Below are 13,755 nucleotides of genomic sequence, written 5' to 3'. Positions count from 1 at the left end.
ACATTATTATATACAAAAAATTCATCAACGTTATGAAACATTTTATTTCAGTTGTAAATAAGTTATTTTTTAATGCTTCTATATCGTTGTATAAATTCGTTGCATAAACATTTATTGTAAGATTGTAGAAACGTATTTTATTTTGGTTACTTGAACGTTTTTTCATTGGATAAGTATACGTATTCTTTTTCACTTTATAAACGTTTATTTTTTAATTATATAAACGCTTTTTCTTTGGTTGAAGACACGTATCTTTGTTCATTTTATAAACGTTTATTTTTTAGTTATATAAACGTTTTTTCTTAAGTTGAAGAAACGTATTCTTGTATGCTTTATAAGCGTTTATTTTTTAGTTATATATACGTTTTCTCTTAGGTTGAAGAAATGTATTCTTGTATACTTTATAAACGTTTATTTTTTAGTTATATAAACGTTTTTTCTTTGGTTGAAGAAACGTATTTTTGTTCATTTTATAAACGTTTTTATGTTAGGTTAACATAATATTTTTTTCTACGTTTCTGTATACTATAATCGGGTGAACATCTCTACGGTTTTGTAAACCTAGAAGCGCGATTCAAGGAGACGTTTTAAAAATGAAGCCTTCTCCATTGGGATGGCTTTACTTGAAAACCAATTTTCGAGTTATTTTGTTCTTCCAATGATGCAGCAAACTGCTCAATGTAATAAAGCAATAAGATTTTCAAAAACAGAAAAAATACGATTTCTTATAATAGGTTTTTGAATATAATACTTATTTTTTGACTACCTTAGGACAGTTCATATGTTGCGTCGTCGAGAAGATAAAAAGACTTGAAAATTAATCTATGAATAACGCCGTATTATTGTTCAGTCTTTTCAATTAAATAGGTGCTATCGAGGTTCTTTTAAAAATAGGCAGAAAATAGATTTCATTAGCACCAGGATCAGGAATGTAAGACATTAGGGTAATATTTTAATCGGCGTAGTTGCGTGAGTATGTGTATGCGTGTACGACAATACGGAACGACAGAAAAGTACAAACTTTTATGTTTTTTGAATGGGAACTGTCAACGAAAGTGAGAGTAAAGTAATTTTTCCGTTGAATCAAAGACCTGATTCATCGGTCTAAAATTTATTTATCTCAGCAATAATGTTTTTCCGGACCTTATAGTATAGGACTTTTCTACTTAGTTTAGTCCAAAGAATATGTGGTTAAAATTAAAAACATTATTGCTGTTACACCCTGTATACTGAATAGTTGATGCCTTTTAGCTGATTAACTATATTTTCGTCTTTCAATGTATATATTAACGAAGTTTCACATATCGAAGTATGTATTTGAAAGTATTCTTGTCGGTATGATAATCTAGTTTACACATACGCGTATTCTTTTCACGTTAATAAATATTCTTACAAATTTTTAGGTTATTTAGCTGTGTACATGTATGTGTAGTATGCATGGATTTAACACAAATTTTGGTTAAAATGAAAGAATAATCCAAAAAGCGAGAGAGTATTCTTCACATCACATGACCGAGTCTCACCATTTAGTTTATCCTTCTACAATCTAGTACAGTCATATCCTACTACTTCTAATAAAAGTTAAATTGTTTTCTCGTATTCTTATTAATATATATATATATATATTAATAGCGGAAATTTTACATATAAACCTTATTATATATTCCATTCAAACGCAATTCTCAATTTTATTGTGATACGGAAAAAATTCAAATAGATTTTGACTGAAATAATATTTAAAAATATTTTAAAAATTGATGGTAATTACTTCACCTTCCACTTACGGAACACAGTAAAAGCTCGTTTTTTTTCTTATAATAGTCAATACCATATTTAATATATATTCAAGCATTATTGTGGTATTCTTGAGCTTTATAGTTTTTACTGTGCGCTTTAAAATTTATTAGAATGGAAAGATATGACAATGGTACTGCAAAATACAGTAAAAACGTTTAGTTTGTCCACAGAAATTAACTGTAACATTCTCTTCGTGTAGTTATCCGATAAGTTATTAAAAGGCTATGATTTAATCGAAGAAATATTTTTCTGATTCTTTCAGTTTTCAATATATTTAGAATTTTTTGGACTTTTCCCTACCCTGTACATATATATATATGTATATTAGGGGGATAGTAAAAAAAATATGATTGCATCGATAATAGATAGAACGAAACATTACAGGTATTACTAGACGATGCAGGTTGAGAAAAGAGAAGACAGAGGTGGGGTTGAGGATGGTGGTTTGGTTAATGAGAGGGGATAGGACTACAGGTGGACAGAGCGAACTAGAAAGGGAAATATATAGATCGAAGGAAGTTTGGGGCTAAAACATAAAAAGAGGCAGAAGGAGGGTGAATGGTGAGTGGTTCGGGGGTTCGCCGTTATTGCAGCGCTCCAGCTAGCAGGTCGTCAGTCTACTATCGTACCGCGACACGGTCAGATCCCAGGCCGGCTGGCTGGTTTCCTGAAACGAAAATTTCTCGTTCAATCCATCCATATCTTGCTAGTTCGCGTCAATGTACTTTGCTCCCAGCACCAGAGCTTGCGCGCGCATTCGTTTCCTGCGCTGTCTTTAAGGTAAACAAGTGTCAAAAGCCTATTTTCGTCTTCTTTTGTAAGCTGTCAACATTTTCTCTGTCGTCCAAGTGTATTCGATAATGATCTTTGGCAACGTTCATTGACTCTCGTTCAATGCTTTTAAATGGTTTTCGCCGTCGTGTAGAGCTTCGGCATTCACGAACAGAACAGCTAAGTGCATTAGTCATTTTAGAGACATAAAAGTGCTTCGCTTGATAGGAAACAGTTTACAAATTTGGGTTTGTATTGGAACGCGTCTTTCGACAACCATTTGTGAGTTCCTGCTACGAACAAAGACAACAGATCACCATCTGATATTGTTAGACTTGGATTACGTTCGTATTTCACTGAATTCAATTCCATTGGACTGTTTAACGCATAGTTCTCAGTGACAACTGACGAATATCAATATGGCATATTGCAAGAATTTTTTTCGAAAGAGATAGAGGGAGAGAGTGAGCAAGCGCGCGCGAGAGAGAGAGAGAGAGAGAGATTTCTACAAATACAGTGCTAACAGGATATAATTAACGTTACTTTATAATTGGACAACAAAACAAAGAAGCCTACTACAATTACGTCGAACCCATGATATGATTCTTCAAATAACACAAGCTGTAGTAAAGTTCGGAAAGAATTAAAGCGCCTAAACGAACTCTTAGGTAACCGTGTGTGTTCTACCTGATAACCTAATGGTGTTATTTTTTTCTCCAACTGAAAGAAAACTCTTGAACATCATTAATTGTATTCTACTACATTTCAAATCAACTAGACAAAATCTGCAGATACCACATTCCAGCTTCACAGATTAGAATATTTACTAACATTTGAAAAATGTCGCAAATAATTGTCGCAAGGAAATAATTTCAGAGAGTGGCTTTTCATCGATTAATTGTAAATAGGACAAGATTTATTAAGAATCAGATTAAAGTGATCTGTCAATACGTTGAAAACTATTGTTTCTTGTTTTTACGTTACATGACAAAATAATCTGGTTTTCAGTGAGTTCACAAGTACATTATCTTTATAATGATAGCATCCTGAAATATAAGTATCAAAAATTTAGTTTCTTATATTTCCATCAGTGTTCAATTTTTATTTCGTCCCTCTACTCCAAATTGAAAATTAAAACAGCTCGATATTAATATTCTGATGCTAGTTTCTAGAATCAATGCTGTATCCTTATACACTCTGACAAAGAAAATAATATTTTGTAATACCTAGATTGTGGGCATAACTACCGATCTCTGTATATATTATATATATATATATAATAGAGCAAAGGAAGAATAACAAAATAATTTATAGTTTTATGAATAATATTAAATATTTGGTAACATCTCTCAATTATTGAGAATTCCATTAAATATTATTTGTAAAAATCTGCAACGATGTGAAGAACAAAGATGTTTATGAATGATTTAGTGGAGCAACACCATTGGAATAAGGATTGATTGTGTTGGATAAGTCTTCCCCTTATTGAGTGCCGTACGTGAAATCGTTTCTTTTTCTGCTACAAAACTGAGTAAAAATTTCGATTCTTGTGAGAGCTTCAGTGGCTTTAGCAAAGGGCCATTACAACTGATCAATGTTGAACCTGCTAAACTCGACGTCGACGAATAAGCAATCGATTAGTAAGCCTAACGACCGTAGTAAGTTCGCTTGAATTAAACGATGTCTGTCAGAAGAAAGTGGGTTACCTGGTTTTAATTAAAATTTTAAAAACATAACGGGTAAATATTGCAATTATCACGATTTTCTTCGAAAATATTATTGTCAGTGAGCAACGCACTCTAGGAATATTTTCTCGGATAGCATTAAGAACAGCAAACTCAAGCGATAAAACAGATGCATTTGCAAAAAATACATAGGATAACTACGAAAATCTATTTGTAAGTAGGCGTTTCTGGAGGTGCTGGGGGTTCGCAAAATTTGCCGGTGACCTGGATATATAATACGCATGAGTGATAAAGAAGTGCTTCATATCATCATGGTTCGATTGAAAAATACATACGAAGCTAAGCCAATTTCGTAAGATCAAGGATTATTCCAGAAGCATTCTACATGGATCTCTGCAGTGGAGTGTTTTTCCATCGCAAGTGATTAATAGTGTCGTTGCGTGTGTACCAAGAGATTCCCATTCTAGCAAACTCAATCTATTTCAATGAAAAATCCTTTTCACTGCACACACGCAAGGTAAATCATTCAATCTGCTTTCGTCTCCTTCGTCTTCTTAAAATTTCGTTTTTATTGTTCTCTATTCAACGTACGCTTAAACTGCTGTAATTTTTATTCTTATATTCATTATCACTACCCCCCCCCCCCCCCCCCAACGCCCCATTTCCATTATTTCTTTTTTAAAATACGAAATATTTATTATTAATTACAATAGGTCTCATTGTTTCTCTGATTAAATTTTAAACTGAATTCTCTACAGTCTTTATCATTTTTATGCTCCATTATATAATTATTTAAAGACCATTCCAAATACCACATTATAAAATATTAAAAGACACTTATTACAAAAGGATCTTTCTCAATCAATTAATTTTTCATTTTTCCCCTCTTTGTTTCCTAGTTTCCGTATTTTCTTGAAGCGTCTAATTCTCGCTTCTTTTTCGTCTATGAATTTCAATCCATCTTTCAATACATCTTAGGTAATGTAGTCGAATTATAAACAATTGATTTTGAGATTTTAAGAGAGAAGCTTTTCGTCAACGAAATTATATTCCTCATAACTTCGACACGCTGTACTCAGCTCTCCTAATGTTCATTATCTTTCTTTAGACCATTAACAATCAAGAACATTTTTTTCGAAAAAGGACTAGTAGTTTACACGATTTTTAAGAAGTTAAGTGCTTTATTTCCAGAGCGAGAAAAAGTGCATAATTATTCATTGTTGTGTAAATATTTAAAGCCGAACGTAACAGATTTTCTGAAATATCATGTCATGTCACCTATATCCCGGCATTCGATTTTTTTAGAATATTTATAATGTCGCGAATTGGGCAGTATTCGTTCGCTAAGGTTTAATACTGTGCACATCGATTTTTACTACCACAAATTTCATTCTCAAACCGAATTAATATATTTCAAAAACACCTACTCTATAAATATATAGGTTTTATACGGATAATATATGTGTAAGAAAATTTTATATAGGGTGTCTCTTTGTGAATGGTTCTGTAAGTGTCTCACAAAAAGTTAAAGTTACAAAAAATTTGTAGAAGAGAATGATAGCGGCACGACTTTTGATAATGAAAAGATAGGCAAATGGGGGTTTATCAATTCTTCCGCCTGAGAATAACAGTAATTACGAAAAATTGTTTAATAAAAACTGATTAACTAAATGTTTAACATTTTTATTTATTAATTTATACACATTTCTTAAAAGTGCGTAGAGTTGTTTATTAAAAAATAATTGATATTGTGGAAGTTATAAGTGATCTCCAGGATCTTGAAAAAAAAAAAATCCACCAACGCAATAATTAGAATTGCTAGAATAATTGAAATTAAAATATATATTTCGGGTAAAATTAGAAAATATTTGACATATAATGAATCTAGGTTTTTGAAAAATATTGAAATCTATCAACTGGCGAAATTTTGAACATTGTATTCACGAATTTATCTAACACTTTAGCTTTTCAAAAGACATGGTAGTGTCTCGACGGCACAAGTATATATAAAAGTAGATAAGGTTATGCCTATACCGCATACGCGAGGAACTACTTTCATATAAATCAAGTTTGGCCGTTTCAATTTTAAAACGGAGTTATCTCTGTGAAAGATCTATTTTCAAAATTTAGGTAAAGGTTTTCTTAAAAAGGGTTTCAAAAGGCTTTTATTTGACCCCATGAACATCAAAATCGGCTCATGCAAATCAAAGATCTCATTTACTATCTATATACATTAGGATGGCCTTAAAAAAAGAAAATTTTTTCCGGTGCTTTAATTTTGTCAAGAATGATAAAAAAATAGGAATCAAATTTTTTTAGATTTTTTTGAAGCCGTTAAATGGTACCGAAATCGTTTTTAAAATTAAAAATTTAGATTTATTGAAAACGATTTAACAAAATTATAAATTAATATTATGCTGGATTAATGTTTTTTTTATTACATTTTCTTGTAATTTAACTAAAGGACTTTTCAAAGCACAATATTAATTTATAATTTCGTTAAATCGTTTTCAATAAATCTAAATTTTTAATTTTAAAATCGATATTAGCACAATTTAACAGCTTTAAAAAATTCTAAAAATTCGAGGATCTCTTTTTTTCATAATTTTTGACAAATTAAAAGCTTATTGGAATTTTGGTTTACATCTAACCTCGAGAAAGTGGAAGAACATCGGATTTTTAACTTTAAAAACGATATCGGCATCATTTAACGGCTTCAAAAAAATTTTAAAAAATTCGATTCCTATTTTTTCATAATTCTTAATAAAATAAAAGCACCGGAAAAATTTTCTTTTTTTATGGCCACCCTAATATACATATACCAAAATAAGATACTTCTCCGTCTTTTTATGTAGCCAAAATGTGTGTCTCGGGCTGAATCTGGTCGTTTGACGTAACTTAGTAGAGGTACACAAAAATATTGTTATGCACAAAACGGACAGTTTGTCTGTGTGTATGTATATGTATGCCAACTATATATGATTTACTTTGTTTATTACAGTATATAAGGTTAATATATCTTATGTGCAAATTTGGTACCATTAACCTTCAAATCATTTTAATCTGATTTCGTAATAAATAAATAAAATGACGTGATTTATAACATATAACAAAAATAATTTATAAAATTATATAAAGAACTCAACAGATTAGATATAAGTATAAAAATAAATTTTATAATATAAAATGTAAGATATTTTGCGAGAGGTACTTTATGGAATTTTATTTCAGATTAAATTATAGTCATATGTTTATTGTATCACTGCTGAATATGGAGCTATGTGAATTGAAAAATAAATATAAATGAATAGACTGATTATAATGTGGTTATTGTGTCATCGCTGAGAATCAAACAATGTAGATTGAGATGCATATTAAAATAAACGAGTCAATTGATTGAATAAATATAATAATGAATGAAAAAATCGATCAATTAGATAAATATAATAATGAGTTTTATAATATAAGATGTAGTATACTTTGTGGGATTCTTTTTCAGATTAAATCAAGATAACATGTTTATTATGATATTGCTGAAAATCAAGCTTTCTAGATTGAAATGGTTATTAATATAATAATCTGGTACATTTCCCCTAATATTATGAAAAAATACTCTCACATTCCTAGAGAAGCTGAAAGAATGCAAATTTCATTTTTAAAAATAGACATTTCAAGAAAGTTCAATAATGTCAAAGAAATGACTAGTTTTGCAGTATTATCTGGCTACCTCAGAATCTCGCAGCTTATTCATCCTTTAAAATGTGTTAAATACTAATCAAGAGACACGGTAGTGTCTTAACGGCAAATACATTACAACTGAGCGCTACTGTGTAATATAAAGTAAGTTTGGCCGTTCCAATTTTCAAACTGATTTTTTCCGTGAATGATATATTTAATCATTTAAACAAAGCTTCCCTAAAACAAGTTTTATAAAAGCTTTCAAATGATACTTTGAACGTCAAAATCGGTTCACGCAATCCAGATATCTCGTGCTCTTTTATCTATATATATGCGAAAACAAGATGATTCTTCTCCTTTGGTTTCTTCTTCAATTTCTCGCGGATGTCTTCGCCCTGAAATTAGTCGCTTTGACGTAATTTTCCTACTTGCTGCGCTGCCAACCAATCTTTGACTTTGACAGTTTTGCTCGCTATGTTATTGATAATGAGGTTATATTTAGTATTGTCTAGCGCGAATTTTGATCTGACGTACTGTCAACTATGCATCTGATGCAGTGAAGTTAGTTTATGATTAAGATAGTGTAACATAGAGTCAATTTATAACAAATCTCTCGGTAAATCCAGAAGTAAATCTAGTTAATTATGATAAAAAGAACCAACAATTAGATAAATATAACATTCTATTTTACAATACAGAATGTAGTATACTTTGTGGCAATTTGTGGAGTTGCTTTTTCAGATTACATTAAAATAAAACAGTCCTTATTTCATTGCGGAGGATAGAACTGACTGGATACACCCAGCTTTACACTTATAACATTACTATAATGAGCAGTTTATATTCAATATTAATATGCATCAATCAGTATCAGTAGTATATTAATTGATAGAAACTGTTAAGGTATTTGAAAATCATATTTTATGGATTGAAATCATTAATATAATGTATTTTTTATTTTATTTCAACCGATATGGGTACCAACTATCCAAAAGATTATATCCTATATTTGAACAATTTTCCAGAAGACAATAAAACATTCTTATTATTACGATTATAGAAAAATAGATGAATATTTTTTAATTGTTATTTAATATTCCATGATAATTTAAAAGAATATTCACACAAATCCAATATTTGTCTACGCTTCTCTAATTAGAGTAAAAAGATATTATTATAGTCTCCAAAAGAAATTTCCAATTTTTGGATATAATCTCTTACAAAATTAGTACCCTACAAAAAAACAAGCTCTGCCTGTAAAACAAAGACGACAAGTACATAAATCGTCTAGCGTATGTAACATAATAAAATATAATATTCCAAGTAAAAAAATGAGTGAAATCCAAATGTCAGGCAAGTACAATGTAGGAAATTGAATCGCCGTCTTCGTGCTATATTATGGTATAAGAGTTTAGCAGAAAATGTAAGGAGTGAAGTTAGCCTAAAGGTAACCGTATCATTTCCCACAGCGTACATATATTTAGTCTTAAAAGTTAAGATTTCGAAAAAATCAGTAACAAAAATGTATGCAATGGCATTAAACAACTACATTTTGAAATAATTACCAATGATTGTATTGTAAGATAGCCACTTCCGCATGAACATTACGGGCCTAGCAAGTAACTTTTTTTGTTATTGTTTTTTTTTTTCGTAATCTTAACTTTTAAGACTATTCGCTCCGTGCATTCAAACACTAATATTCCAGGGGTAACCACTAGCAAAAATCATGTACACCAAAATTTATAATTTCGAAAATTTCTAAATAATTTCCATATTTTCCATAATTCAATTTTTTTTGCAAAAAATGTCTACAATTTCGAAAATTTTCCAAATATTTTCAACAATTTCTATACATTTAACAGCAAAATCTAATAATTACATTAATTTCAAATACTAATAATCAAGAAAAGTTGCTCTATATCCCCAAATAGCCAAAACAAAAGTTTTAAGCGACTTCTTCCACAAAATCTTTAATCTTGATAATGAGGAAAATAATTGATAGAATAATATATTTGATATATTATAATGATAAATTTTTAATTTTCTCATTTCAGCGTTATTTAAAGTGATAGTTTTTTCAGTCTATTGGATAAAGAGAGAGAATTCAAAGGAATATAAAAAATCTTATTGATTATTTCTTCATTCATACCCCTTATTCCAACATAACAAAAAATGTTTAAATTTAACTTTTATAAATTAAACGCAAGTAACACATATATTCACAGTTGGAATTCAAAAGTTATTTCTTATTATATAAATATCCGTGGCATCTAAAATATATATCCAATTATAATGATTATTGAGAGCAAAATATTGGCTAAATATCAGTATAGTATTTTTTATAAATTTATATAGTATTTGACTGCCGTTCGTTCAAGAAACATTGTTTCTAGTAGAAATACAAGATTTATCTGTTAGTCTGTACTCTGTATAATATATTCACTTAATATTCACATAGACGATTTTTTTCTTCGGAAAATATTCAAACGTATAAAGTATTAAACTAAAGTATTTAATTAACTTTGATTTTTATCCATTTTTTGCGTGTTATTTGTATATACAAATGTTTAATTGAAATAAGAGTAAGTATATTTATACTGCATAATTTAGACGGTTTTAAAATGATTAAATATATGAGCTTTAATTTTAACATAATAGCTAAACATTTAATGATAATGTAACTTCAAATACATTTATAAAGAGAATATTTGACAGAAAAAAACAACACAACTTTTTAAATCTAAAAATTAATTATTATCCGTGCACTGTATACGCTTCCGTTTTTTGTACTTTGTATTTATCTCTTTTCTATCCTTTTCTTTTATCTTCATTACTCCTGTTCCTATCATTCAAATAGGCCCAAAAAAAATATAATCTTTGTGCACTATCTGAACATCTTCTTTTTTTGGCCATACTAGATTTTCGAGATTTTGCTTCAAAAACTTTATTTTGTAATTTTCAGAATCTTCCTGGGCAATAATCCTTCCAATGTATCAAGTCTCAGAATAATAAACTGCATAATAAGATTCCAATTCAAGTTGGACCGTTTTCAATTGATTTGTTGATGGAGTTGGTTGACAGTGTTTAATTTTTTGCTTCACCCTTAATATTCTGTCCGAGCTTAATCTAAAAATTAAGATTATAGAAATATAATAGTGTATAATATAAAAACATGATAAAACATTTAATAGAATTACTAAAAAATATTACTTAGTATCTTTGTCATTTAGCAACCAACATAATTTACTTTTTCGAATGGTTATCAATTTTCCTTTATTTTTAATCATGACAAACGGACTATTCTCATTAACTTCACCAACTTCACAATTTTCGAAATTAATGTCATCATTGAATCCTTCTAACACAGCCTCATTCATAACCTCATCATCATCATTATCGATGTTATCAAATCCCTCAAGTCTATTCACAGCAAGGTCCATAGGTTTGTTATCAATTCTATATTCGGAAATTAAATTTTGATCCATATCTTTCTCATCATCATCTTTGTTGAGTTCATGTTCGAAATCACTGATTTCTAATTTATGATTGTTAGGAATAGCTACTTCTTTCCAATCGTTTTGTAAATATTCAAGTTTCAATTTATCAGCATCTTTTTTGGCTTCAGAAAGAGCTTTCATAACAGTGTCTTCAATATCTGCATCTGATATATCAATTTTTACTTTTAAAATATCCGATTTTCCAAGTTTTGAAGAACCAGACTCTCTTGGGAAAATAAAATCATTGGATAGATCATTACATAAAGATCATCATTTGCTTTTAAAATAAAAGCAGCCATTTTTTACTTGTAGTACACTAGATTTCAAAAATACTTTGTAAATGTATTAGTTAATCGAAGAGTAGGGGATTTTTGGACTTAAAATTACATATAAATGACAATTTGCTTAGTAGACCTCGCTGCCACTATTCATACCGAACTCATACATATGCGCAACTCACGGTAAATAGCTCATTTACTTCCATTTTTAAATCCAAATACCTCGTGAATGGACAGATCACCCAAAAGATCGTCATAGATTGAATTATATTTTTATATAGTATTTTAGAAAGCTCATGAGATTAGTTACGAGCACTCCAAGAATGTATAATAAGAAATGTAATATCCTATTTAAACAAAAACTTGAAGTGACCTTCACATTATGCCCCCACATTGCACTGACAAATTAACTTAGGTTAAAACAATGTTAAACCTACCTCATTATCTGATAGATTTTTAAGAATACAAAAAACATATGTATATTCTACAAATTGATTGACAAACTCTTAATTTTCAGGTATTTTTACTGGTCGCAGCAAATTATCCTATTTTTCAAAATAGACTTTAAAAAATACCAAATAAATCTGAATTTGCTGAACTCATTCACATATATAATTATAATTTAAAATTATAATACTTTGAAAGTGATTTTGTAAAAGTTATTGAAAGCAGTAATAAGTATATGCAATATTATATATTAAAATATTTTGTGATATTGTTTATATTTTCTAAGTAAATTTTCACTGTATGACGCCAAATAAGCTACAAAATTATCAAAATATTTCCAAATATTTTTTATAATTTCTAAACATTTTCTGCAATTTCTAAATATTTTTTATAACTTAAAATATTTTCTGTAATTTCCAAATATTTTCTATAATTTCTACAATTTCTCAAAAATGTCCGCAATTTCTACACATGTACACCAAAATTTCTAAGTGGTTACCCCTTGCTAATATTATAAGGTGAGAGTGTGTAATAGTGCATGTGAATATTACCAGCGCTACCTATCGGTAAATTTTGTAATTTTTGTTAGAAATTTTTCATATACGTATACAGTTATACATTCTCACTTTATTATATTAGTGTTAAATGCACGGAGCCAAGAAAAATATGTACGCTGCGAGAAATTGTGATTCGGTTTCCTTTAGGCAAACTTCACTTCTTACATTTTCTGCTAAACTCTTATACCATACTATAGCACGAAGACGTCGATTCAATATCCTACATTGTACTTACCTGAAATTTGGATTTCATTCATTTTTTTAATTGGATCATTTTATTTTACTATGTTACATAGGCTAAACGATTTATTTACTTGCCGTTTTTGTTTTACAGGCGGAGCTTGTGTTTTTTGTGGGATCTCATATCGTTTTGTACGAATATAGGACTTAAAATAAAATGTTATTGTTTTAAGTGACCCAGATATAAGGGAGCTTTCTAACCTTCCTAAAATGCCAAAGAGCAATCTTTACCAATCTAATCTAAGCATTAATTTCATAATATGGCCTCTTAATATGCATGTACAAATATGTTTAATATTATTATGCACATATAAAAAATTAATTAAATTTCCAAAGCCTCATTTTGAAAACTTTAAGTATCACTGTTATATTTTATAACGTTTTATAATTTTTGATTAGGTAATTTTATTATCAACAAGTAAGGTTTTTAATTTTTTATGGTCAAGTGTAAAAAACAGAATAGATATGATTATTTGTAATAAGAAAACTTAAACAATCCTTTAATAGATCTTCAATATACTATTTAAAGATTATTTAATAAACCTTGAAGATAGGAGTTGCAATATCCGGAAGTTATATGTTATATATGCAAATTTAATCAATTTGGCATATTTCTGCAGGGTTTAGTTTTGTAAATTAAATTTACATTTTAGTAGTTCCTGTGAATATCTATGTGTATGTGTGGAAAAGATATAGCATTTCATTATAGTTTTATTTGTACTACATAGGAAAATGACAGATAAAACCTCCTGGAAGCCATTAGATGATGGAGAATCAGTTTTAAATTTTGGATATTAATGATATT

The 13,755-nt window shown here is 29.2% G+C and overlaps 1 protein-coding gene across 1 annotated transcript in view; it reads left to right on the top strand.

Annotated features, from left to right (window-relative positions):
* Positions 1 to 2,439: 2,439 nt before the first annotated feature.
* Positions 2,440 to 13,755, top strand: part of LOC136778025 (opioid-binding protein/cell adhesion molecule-like) — a 1,000,824-nt gene continuing 989,508 nt past the window's right edge. The window contains exon 1 of the mRNA XM_066734634.1: positions 2,440 to 4,770. The gene's annotated coding sequence lies outside the window, so the exon portion shown is untranslated. The remainder of the gene's footprint in view (positions 4,771 to 13,755) is intronic.

This window comes from Prorops nasuta, unplaced genomic scaffold (genome assembly GCF_024137725.1).
Source record: "Prorops nasuta isolate Cenicafe-Biocafe unplaced genomic scaffold, Cenicafe_Pnas_1.2 PNAS00013, whole genome shotgun sequence".
Classification (NCBI taxonomy): domain Eukaryota; kingdom Metazoa; phylum Arthropoda; class Insecta; order Hymenoptera; family Bethylidae; genus Prorops; species Prorops nasuta.
This window is presented reverse-complemented; position numbering and strand designations above follow the sequence as displayed.